An 11,592-nucleotide genomic window follows, 5' to 3' on the forward strand; every position below is an offset into this window, starting at 1 on the left:
CTTCACATAAAAGATGATGTGATTGTGAGGGAGTCAAGAAACTGTCCTCTCAGGAAAGAGGATTTTGCTGTGTCCCAACCCTCGGAGAATCAGCAATGAACATGTGATGCTGAGCATTTGGGCCAGGGACAGGCTCAGGTGTTAAGTGCCTATCTCAGTTTTCATTTTCCAAAATGTACTCTGAGGTAAAAATTTGGGTTCAAATAACGAGTTGGGAGTGGATGCCAGGAAGGATGTATGGAAGAGGAAGATAGGAGAGCCAATAAACGGTGTGTTCCTGAGTGCACTATGAGACTGGGCAATTGGGTGTGCTCTTGCTAGGGACCCTCAACCAAGGGGCAAAGAAATTGGGTTATTTAAATCCCAAGTCTCATTTCTTATTTAACTCGAATGCAGAGATGCATGTGTGAACTTTAGGTGTCTTCTAGGGTAGGTAGAAGGCAGCTGCTAAGGATGTCATTGGGAAGTCCGCAGGGCACAGAATCTAATTCTATAATATAGGGGTGTCGAACTCAATCAGAGAAGGGGCCAAAATCTAAAATCCAGCCTAAATCGCGGGCCGAATGGTTTACTGAACAGTCATAAACTGTCATTGTGATGGAAATGCAGCGGAGTGCAGTGATGACAGCGCAGTGCGGGCCACATTGCAAGGCCTGGCGGGACGGATTTGGCCCGAGGGCCTTGTGTTTGACACATGTGCTATAATAAGATGTGCCTCTGATATGCTGGGCAGTCTGCTCAACTGGTTTGCTCATGCAGAGTTGAGGATGGTGGGAAAACCAGCTTGCAAATATTTGTACACTGCTGATAACTCCCATTATTATGATTTTGGCATAGGAGATTTTTATATGTTAATTTTAAACCCCCTTGAGCTTATTTAATTTTTTAAAATTAGTTTGGGAGGCTATGGCATGCGTTGAGTGACTGCTTGCATACTTGTATGTATAAGTCTAGTTACTGAAGGAGGACCAGTTGTACATATCAGTGCATCTATGTTATAACACACCATGCCTATCATGAGCATGCAAACTTACAAGAAAATGGTACAACATCTTGATTAGAAAATAGCTCTCTAGGCTGGCTGGCATGGCTCAGTGGTTGAGTGTCAACCTATGAACCAGAAGATCATGTTTGACTCCCAGTCAGGCCATATGACTTTGTTGCAGGCTGAATCCGCAGTGTGGAGCATGCAGGAGGCAGCCGATCAATGATTCTCTCTCATCATTGATGTTTCTATCTCTCTCTCCCTCTTCCTTCCTCTGTGAAATCAATAAAAATATATTTAAAAAAGAGAAAATAGCCTTCTGTGCAATGTAATATGTTTAATATAATTTTTTTTGAAATAGATCTGAGATCAGTAGTTGCTGGATAGAAACCAATTACTTTTCTTGGGCCTTTTAAAAAACTATTTCTTACTGAGTGGTCCATGTATTAACATTAGGAATAGCAAAGTTGACCACACCAAATACTGAAATTTGAGGCCATTGGTAATGGTCATGAGGCATGAGAGCCGATGTAGACAATGATGTTGAAGTCAGTCTCTCTTCCTCATGACCAAGGAGAGGGTAGACAACCCAGCAATGTATAATGTTGAAAGAAACAGTCCCATTAATCAGAGTGAGCATCTTAGAAATATTTTTGTGTCAAAACTGGGCAGAATTTTAAAAAATATGAGTGGAAAAGCAGAATGAATTAGCTATCAAAACCACTTTTTTCAAATGACCCATAGACAAAAAATGAACTCATCATTTTTCACTATTTGTCATCAAAGTCTTTCTGGTTTGGCAGGTTGATGACCTAATGATTTTTAAATGGGGTTGGTATAAAGGCTACACATGTTTTCTTGCCACTTGGATGAATTTTCTGTGGGCTTGGAGGGAAGCTAGCCTTGAAGAAATACATAATTCCAATAGCCAGTAGTGTTTGAATATATTAAAATATATGTGGCATCATTGTTATTTTAGGCTTTTATATTTCTCTTTATCTCTGTTTCTCTCTATTTATATAAAAAATAAGAATATATATAGAGAGTAGACATTTAAAATGCATATACATACTGTGTCAGTAAAAATCTAGTAAGGAAAGCAAAAACCATTCCAGTTATTTTAACAGAGAAAATTTAATATATGGAATTTATTAAACAGATATTAGAATACTAAAATTTGCTAAATAAATAACAGATGTGTAAGCAGTTACTATTTCTTAGGTTAAGAAGGAGTTGGGATTATCAGAAGCTTGGAGGGGGGAACCTGATCTGAGGGGATGCAGTGAGACTATTTCTTGGAATATGGGGCAAAAAGATGTATGTAAAACTATAGGATTGGAGACTGTACTCAAAAGCCAGTGCTAGGGGGATGCTCACCAAAACAATAAGCCAATAGGAAGAGGCATGACTTTCTAGTCTCTTCTCACCTTTCAGTCTTCCTCTAGAGTAGGGGTGTCGAACTCAATCAGAGAAGGGGCCAAAATCTAAAATCCAGCCTAAATCGCGGGCCGAATGGTTTACTGAACAGTCATAAACTGTCATTGTGATGGAAACGCAGCAGAGTGCAGTGATGACAGCGCAGTGTGGGCCACATTGCAAGGCCTGGCGGGACGGATTTGGCCCGCGGGCCTTGTGTTTGACACATGTGCTCTAGAGCCTCTTACTTTACAGCCTAGCAGAGAGCAGATGGCAACACAGAAATAAGGTCTGTAGAGTTCCAGTCCCAGCATCCAAATCAGTGTTTAGGGTGGACTTGGAGATGAAACAATAGTAGCTTAATGGCCACCATGCATGTGTATTGGATTGAATCATGTGATGTTGCTAATGTTCAATAAAAATATTTTTAATCTTCAAAAAGGGCAGTTTCATATGGTTCATACTAATACAGGCATAGTCTACAGCCATACCACCCTGAACGCGCACGATCTTGTCTGATCTCGGAAACTAATACAGGCATATACATACTATATTATATATAATTAAAATATATTTCATGTGTTCATAAACTTCCACCCTACCTTATAAATGTATACATACATACATACATACATACATAATCAAATAGTTTTTTAAGGTGCAAGTTTTCGTTTCTACACTTAAGTATGTCAAAGGAAGCTGGTACCATTCTCTAAATGAGATAGAACATACACACACACACACACACACACACACACATACACACACACACACTAGAGGCCTGATTCATGCACCAGTGGGGTCCCTTGGACTGGCCTGCAGGATTGGGCCAAAACCAGCTCTTTGTTATCCCCAAGGGGTCCCGGATTGTGAGAAAGTGCAGGCCAGGTCGAGGAACCCCACTGGTGCATGATCAAGGCTGGGGAGGGATTTGGAAGGTTGGCCAGCTAGGGAGGGACCACGGGAGATCTCCAGGGCATGTCTAGCCCCTCTTGCTTAGTCCCGATTAGCCAGACCCCTGCAGCAAGTTAATCTACCAGTTGGAGTATCTGCCTCCTAGTGGTCAGTGCACACCATAGAGAGCAGTTGAGTGGCCTTAGAATATCATTAGCATATTACACTTTGATTGGTTGAATGGCCGACCAGTTGACCAGACAGTTAGCATATATATATATATATATATATATATATATATATATATATATATATATATATATATAATGTGGTTGACTCTTTTTCCCCCCCTGAGACTCACTAGAGTGTTTAAATCAAACCTATATTTATAGTTTCTAAAATGTTGATCCATAGACCACTTTCTTGTTACACATGTTACCAACAAAAGCAGAAGGCAGAGAATCACTGCCATCCCTACAAAAGAAATGGCTCCTTTTATAAAATTCTTTAAAAATATACAGTATACAGTTTTTGAGCCTCACCAAAGGTGGCAATGTAATAAATACACTGGCTTAGTTCTACCTGTTCAGCAAGGCCCACCAACTACCTGTTATAAGCCCTCTCCTTTTTGGATTTTTCCAGGGCTTTGCCCATTGTTTTCTCGTTCTCCCCTTGACATTTGGTTTATGACTGTTCTCTTGCCCTTTGGTTTATGATTCAGTCCTACAGAGGAGAAGTGGAACCATTCGATGGGGCACTCATCATTATCACAGCCGATCATTTCAGTACATGGGCTCATTCTGAATGGGAACGTCTAGGATGGGAAGGTCTGCAGGGGATGCTTCCCTCTACTTTGGCCTTGGAGTGTTTCTTCTTCTTGGAGTCCTTTGCTATCTTCTCAGGCATTCCTGAGATGATCTCATTGTTGTAGTGATTATTGCCTGCATTCTCCAGATTTTCAGACCTCTTGTTATTGGGCTTTTCTAACTGTGTGATTGTCTTGTTCTTGGATTTATCCTGGCCAACTTTGCCACTGTGGCCAGTGGTGTCATTGACCTTTTGCTGTGCCTCAAAGAGTTCCATGTGGTTGTCCACCTGCCTGGTCCTGTTTTCCACCAGCTCCACCAGATGACTCACAATCAGGATCTTCTCCTCGCCCAGCTCCTGGCTCCAGATCAGGGCTCTCTGAATGCAATGCAGCATTCTCCTCTTCTGGTTGCTGTCTGTCTCCCATTTAAACTTTTCATAATACTCATCTAGTTCCTTCAGGATTTGTTTTCCCCGTTACTCATGGCTGCTAGCCTGTCCCACAGGACCCTGGGGCCTGGGTGGGAGGCATAAGCTTCATCCTCGGTGGAGGCAGGAACGCAGCTAACCAGCCTTCCCCCCCGGCCCTGGAGCACCACCATTACTCTACATGGTTGACTCTTGAACAACATGGGTTTGAACGGCACAGGTTCGCTTACATGCAGATTTTCCCCCAATAAATATACAGTTTGCCCTCCATATCTCCAGGTTTTGCATCCATGGGTTTAACTAACAGCACATCAAAAACAGTATTTTCAATCTGTTATTGATAGAAGGTTAACTCTACGTGGAGGGTTAACTATATGTGTTGATGTATGCCATTTTATCAAAAGGACTTGAGCATTTGTGGATTTTGTTATCTGTGGGATGTTCTAGAACCATTCCCTGAAGATATTGAAGGATGACTGTAGTTAACGTTTTTGAGGGTCAAACGCTATACAGTGATTTTTTTTTTTTTTTTTAATTTTTACTGTCCAGAGGCCGGCATCTCTAACCTCCACATTGTTCAGAGGTCAACTGTATATAAATTCTCCATCTATCAATAGGTGCATTTTTCCTGGGCCTCTATGACAATTGCACCGACATGATTTTGTATGATGGCTTTTGCCACTGCAGTGTTTTCTCATCATGGATACTTCATTGATTTATCATCCTGCTGCCTTGATCGTGACTCAAATCAAGAGTCCACAGTGAGCACGTTCCAGACACTAAGAGGCTTGACTGGAGACGCCTCGTATCTAGATGAGGAAACAGGCGTTACAAATAATTCCTTTAAGGACTGGAATCCCCTTGCAATATTTGTCATGGTTTAGTGTTGAGGTTCTGTCTCTTAGAAAGGCGGCTGTGTGTTTTGTGAGCTGTACACTTTCGGGCTGGGCTCTCCTAGTCTAAAAGGAGTTTTCTTTATGCGGAGTGATTCAGAGGCTGTTGAGTAAGTCGTTAGTAAAGGCACATGGTGTGCTCATAACATGTGAACCTTTCTTGAGCACTTGTCAATGGCTATTGTGCTTTTCCTGAGGGCCCTGGTGCAAACTCCTGTCTTGTTTATTTGATTTCCATCACTTTAAATAGAATGAGAGGAGAGAGGGAAGCCTGGCAGAGCTAGACAAGGGTATGGGGCCGTGAATCTAAAAGATCTCTGAAGTCTTTGTGCAGCTCCCATGTGCAATTCATTTCAGGGAATTCCGCAGACAGCTTTCCCAAAGTAGGCATTTCCTTTAGCACAACCCACGATCCTTTTCTAGCCCCTGGGCCCCAAAGTCCCCTCTTTCCTCTGACAAACCAATGCCACAGTTTCAAAGTGATTCAGCCGGCGTCCCAGCAATGCCTTCTAACTCTGCCTCTTTCACAATAGCAGGGCATAGAGGAAACTGACAAATGGGCTATTTTTGAACCAGAAGCTGGCCCAACTGTCAGGCGAAATAGCAGCCGACTAATGTTTGTGGGATAGCCCGCTATGAAAGATGACTTTATAATTGCCCTCCAGATCCCAGGGATAACAGTGGATGTTGAAATCGGCATAACCCTCTTAGGCTTTTCAAATCCGACCTCCAGAGGCCCAACAGACTGCTGGCAGAGCTTTCACCTGGCTATTCAGATGGCCGCTATCTCCCCTGTTTGCCCACATGTTTCCTAGGCATTTTGTTTACCCCTCACATGGTTTGTGTCCTATTAATATGTGGTGGCCTCTTAACAGAGGGACATGCTATCACCTTGACTGCTTATAAGATCCTTTTGTATCTAATCCTCTCAGCATTTTTTTTTTCTTTCCATCTGTCAGTGGGCTTTTCTGCCCAGGGGTCAGCACATCAACACTTCACTCTTCCTCCCCTGAAGACAGCTCCTGTTTCTGAAGTCCCTTTCTGGGGAAGCCTGTTGGAGCGATTTGCACAGGACCAGTAGAAGAGCTGAAGGAAAATAACCCCACAAAGCCACTGCATTCATTTAATTGATACCTTAATGAGGATTCAATTGAAACGGGGATCTTCCCGGGACCATAGTTTCACATTCTTATTTCAAGAGCACTTGCTATGGACTTGGACTTTAGTACAAAGTTAAGGTGAATTTTGGAAACCCGTTTTTTGTAGGGAAGATGGAATGTTCTAAATAAAATAATGGTGTCTTCTCACATTTGCTTCTTCTGTTAAACATGTGGGTATTGTGCGATGTTTGTAATCTGGAGGCAAAGTGCATGGGGAAAAAATAGGTTTCTAGCTTTTTTTTTTTTTAATAATTCTCAAACCCTTTCACTATTACCATGTAGTTGAATTTCTTGCATTTTCTCAATCAGGTGGTTACTAAGGGGGAGTTGGGGTAATGCTGTCATTGACTCCAATCAGCAGGCAGGGTGGGAGGTGATTTATGGGAGTGACCTTCAATGATAAGATGAGCAAGTCCCTATTTGTGCTCTTGAACATTCCTTAGCTTATTGTCACAAGTAATGGAACAAGGTTGATGTGGCTTGCAGTTTCCAAACTTTCATGCTAACTAGGAATTGTTCAAGTCAATGACACTGGGACTAAGACTTAGCAGTTCAGCACCAGTGGAATGTGGAATGGAGTTATGGAGTCTCAGAGTGCAGTATCTGAGCTTCAGAATGACCTGGAATGTTTCACAGAAATGCATTTCCAAGGCCCACCCCAGACCTGCTTACTCACAGAATTGGGATGAGAACATTGGAGTCCATAAGTTTAATAGGGCACCTCCAATTCTAACTTCTACCAAAGTTTCAAAATCACTTTCATAGCGGGGTGGGGTGGGCTAGAAGGGGTCAATGGGGCGGGGGAGGGACATATGTAATACTTTCAACAATAAAGCTCTAAAAATGATTTAAAAAAAGAAAGAGGGGGGGGGAGTATATAGGAGGAATAAATGGTGATAGGGGAAATTAAAATAAAATAAAATCACTTTCCTAAAGGAAATGGTAATTCTAATTGGTATCAGCAGAGGTAAACCATACTCCTTTGTCATGATTAAAAGAATGCATTGCTTTAAATATGCCAGGAAGGATATTCATGCTGATTTGTGAGAATTGTTTATCTGAAGGAATATAATGAAAAGACTTAGTTTTGGGAGGCTTTCCTTTCCTAAACTACTTTGAAAAGACCACTTCACCATATTCTCATTTCATGTGTTGTTCACTTTTGTCTCCAACAGTTTTGCTCACTTTATATTTTAGACACAACAGAGTAAAAATAATCATCTTGTTATTGCCCAGGATGTTGTGTCAATGACGATATATAATAAGAATTAACTAAACACGAGTCAGCAAGCCCTTCTTATTTAATCCCTACTTATGAAGTATTTACCCAAAGCATTAATCTAGAAAACCTCAGTGAGGATGTTATGGGTCCTCTAGGCAATCTTTCGGATAATAAATTTTCATAAAATGCTAGGACTCAAGTTATAATGGAAGAAAATGTATATGTTACCCCCCCCCCCCCAACCTCTCTATTAAATGAAAGGTACAGCATAAAAACCAATTTGAAAAAGACAATTATTAAGCCTGGTGACTTGAGGCTTTAAGGTGTATTATTCTGTCACTCTGGCTGTTCTTGCATTTCATGTTGGCGAAAAACCACAGAAAGTAAAACAGGCTCCCAGGACACAGTTATTTCCATACCCTCCCACATAGTATTCTCTTTGGAGCAAGCAATTTGTCTACACTCAACTTTTCCTTGTTGGTTCTCCGAAGCAGACAGGCTTTCCCCAAACCCCTGCAGCTATTCGTGCTGTTAATGTTTGCCCTTCACAAATGAATCTTTTGTGCTGCTTGTTACTGGACTTGGACTGCTGTCTTTCCTTCTCTGCCATTTTTTTTTAAATGAACAATAAGAGCAAACAGCTTGGGATGAAAGGGTGGGGGGTGAGGAAGGATGACTTCTGGTTGGTCAATCATGATGACGCAGTTTATGGGTTTGGAGGAATCTCTTGTCAAGAGACATAGGGCAGAATCACCTCGTAAGTCAATAATGTGTTCACATGACGAAGAACTAAGGATAAGAGAAACCCCGAGGTTTCTGCTGCTGAACAATGACCAAGTTCACTGGTGTTCTCAGGTGCATGGGAGAAAATAGGCTCTCATTGTTAAAGCGGCATCACCACCTGCCTTTGTTTCTGTTTCCCTTGCTGCAGCATTAACACTATCTTGTCAATCTGGAGACAGGTGGATATTTAGCCAGTCAGTGTGCTAAATAGCTTGCTCTTGTTGATATGTATCTTTGTGCACTCTTGGACTAGGTATATAAGTAACTGAAACATTTATTAGACACCAATTATCACAAGATTCAGTTAACCCTTCATTGAGTAGTTCTGTCTTAATATCATGCTATGCTGAAACCTAAAGGCTTGGCAAACTAAACTTGGTGGGTTATGAATATTGACATTTAAAATATTTATTTTTTCCTAATTCAAGTAAGACTTTCTTTTTTTTTTTTCCTTTATAAAAATCTCTCTATATAAAAGGCTAATATGCTAAGTGTTCATCCAGGTAATAACATCATATACCGTATTTTTCGGACCATAAGATGCACTTTTTCCCCCCCAGAAGTGGGGGGAAAAAGTCCCTGCGTCTTATGGTCCAAATATAGCCTACACATATATTTAAAAAAAAAAGGTTTTTTACTTGCCCGGCTCTGTGTGGTCTCTGTGTGCTTGCCCGGCTCTAAAATGGTTCTAAATGCTGCTGTTTACTTTACAGGGTTGATTACATGTGTTTATGACTGTGATGTTGGGTTTTAATGCACATAAAATATTTTAGGACACTATTTGTTTCAGAATCTTTTTTTCTTCATTTCCCTTCTCTAAAAACTGGTGCGTCTTATGGTCCGGAGCGTCTTATGGTCCGAAAAATATGGTAGCAATACCCGGCTTCCTAGCTTCCTTGCAATTTCTTCAGCCCAGGGACACTATTTACTTTATAGCCAGGTGGAAACATTTCACACTTTAATAAAAATGTCTGTGAAGCATTTTCCTGTGCCTCATCTCATTTGATCCTCCTGGAGTAGGTACCTAGTATATAGGAGATTTGGTGGAATTCTATTTTCTTTTCATTAGTCAGAAAACAGAGATTTACAAAGTTTAGAAACTTGACCTGATTGAAAAGAAGTAAGAAATAGTGGACCTTGAAAATGACTCCAAGTTTTCTCATTGCACAGAATATAGTTAAACACACCTGTAGTTAAATATTTTACCCTTTGTTCTCCTTGATAATAATAATAACGTGGTTCATGTTGATATTTACTGCTGTATTGCTGACAATTACCTGAAAGAGAAGTTGGGGTGATTCACTGGGCTGGAAAAAGTTTAGCTATATCAGAAAGCAGGTCTAATTAAGCAAGTTTATTCTATATACTAGTATATAAAAGGCTAAGTTGACTCATGCATACACAATACATATAAAGCTCTTGCTGGCTCCAATCACACACGTGTGTTTTGATCTGTCATTGTCGATTGTGAATTTGATTAACATTTCAATTATAGAGAAAGGATGAATAGCAATATTAAAATATTTCTTCTAATTAATTTCCTTTCAATGTGCACAATTTTATGCACCAGGCCACTAATTTATATATGTAAAATAGATATACTACATCTATTTATAGTCTATAGCTTGATGAATTTTTGTAATATATAAGGCTATGTAACCACCATCCAGGTTAAGATGCAGAATTTTCTAGCAGCCCAAAAGGCTTCGTTCTACCACTGCCCAGTCAATATATATCTCCACCCCAAGAAAGATTATTCTAACTTCTACTCTCATATGTATATTTTACCTTTTCTTGAGCTTCACATAAATGGAATACTACAGAATTTATTCTTTTGTGTTTGGTCTTTTTGAGACAAACCATAATTATGTCCATGAGATTCACCCTTGCTGTTGCACACTTTTTCATGGCTGTATAATACTTTAACTATACTATAATTTATTTACCCATTGTATTATTGATAGACATTGGATTGTTTACAGTTTGGAGTTTCAGTGAGAATTCTTTTGCAAGTCTTTTGGTGAATATATACAATTATTTCTGTTGGATATATCCAGAAGTTTTAGAAGTGCTGAGTTGTAGGGTGGGTATATATGTTTAGCTTTAAGAGATACTGTCTAATAGTTCAATGTTCTTTTAAGAAGTTTTTAATGTAAATTCAATCTAAATATAAGATAGATAAATTTAAAACATTTATATTAGTCCCAATATTAGGAGGAAAATTCCACTCTGGGTGAATATTTATTCCAAAACAATTTCAAAAATCATGATTAGCAAATTAGATAATGACTGAATGCCATTTTCCATAAGTAGTTGTTCATCTGATTCAAAGCTTTATAGATAAAAGTTGTTTACAAATTAGAATTAGCTGGAACTCTTTCAGCTTCGTTATTTCCATGCATTTTAAGCTGTGGGACAAGCCATGATTTATCACTATTTCCTAAAACTGCAGGTCGAAACCCTATTAAGGATTATGCAACTCTATATCTTTGAAGGAACAACAACAACAACAACAAAAATTTTAAAAAAATGAGGGTGGGATAGACTGGAACAGAAGCCTTTTTCCAGTTGGATATAATTATCATATTTCTGTGAAACTCACAGACCATGACCCCAAATAAGAACACAAAACTAGATGTTAGAACACCATAACAAAAAAGGGGGAAAGGTGATATTCTGCAGTTTTGAGATTCAATTTTATGTCTGTTGTCCAAAGGAATAAATTTTAACTTCTCTTATAAATGAAACATTCAGTCTTTTTCAGAGCTAGCTTTTAAAAATCCACACAATAATAGAGTAATATATATTGACTTGATGTGAAAGCCTTGACTGTATATATTAAATATATTTTTTGATTTTTTTACAGAGAGTAAAGGAGAGGGATAGAGAGCTAGAAACATTGATGATGAGAGAAACATTGACCAGCTGCCTCCTGCACAGCCACCATTAGGGATGTGCCCGCAACCAATGTACATGCCCTTGACTGGAATCGAACCTGGGACC

The 11,592-nt window shown here is 39.7% G+C and overlaps 1 pseudogene; it reads right to left on the reverse strand.

The window, feature by feature from the left end:
• Window positions 1-3,794: 3,794 nt before the first annotated feature.
• On the reverse strand, window positions 3,795-4,689 carry LOC118707999 (annotated as a pseudogene).
• Window positions 4,690-11,592: the final 6,903 nt, after the last annotated feature.

The sequence above is a fragment of the Pipistrellus kuhlii genome, unplaced genomic scaffold, assembly GCF_014108245.1.
Source record: "Pipistrellus kuhlii isolate mPipKuh1 unplaced genomic scaffold, mPipKuh1.p scaffold_m20_p_6, whole genome shotgun sequence".
NCBI lineage: Eukaryota > Metazoa > Chordata > Mammalia > Chiroptera > Vespertilionidae > Pipistrellus > Pipistrellus kuhlii.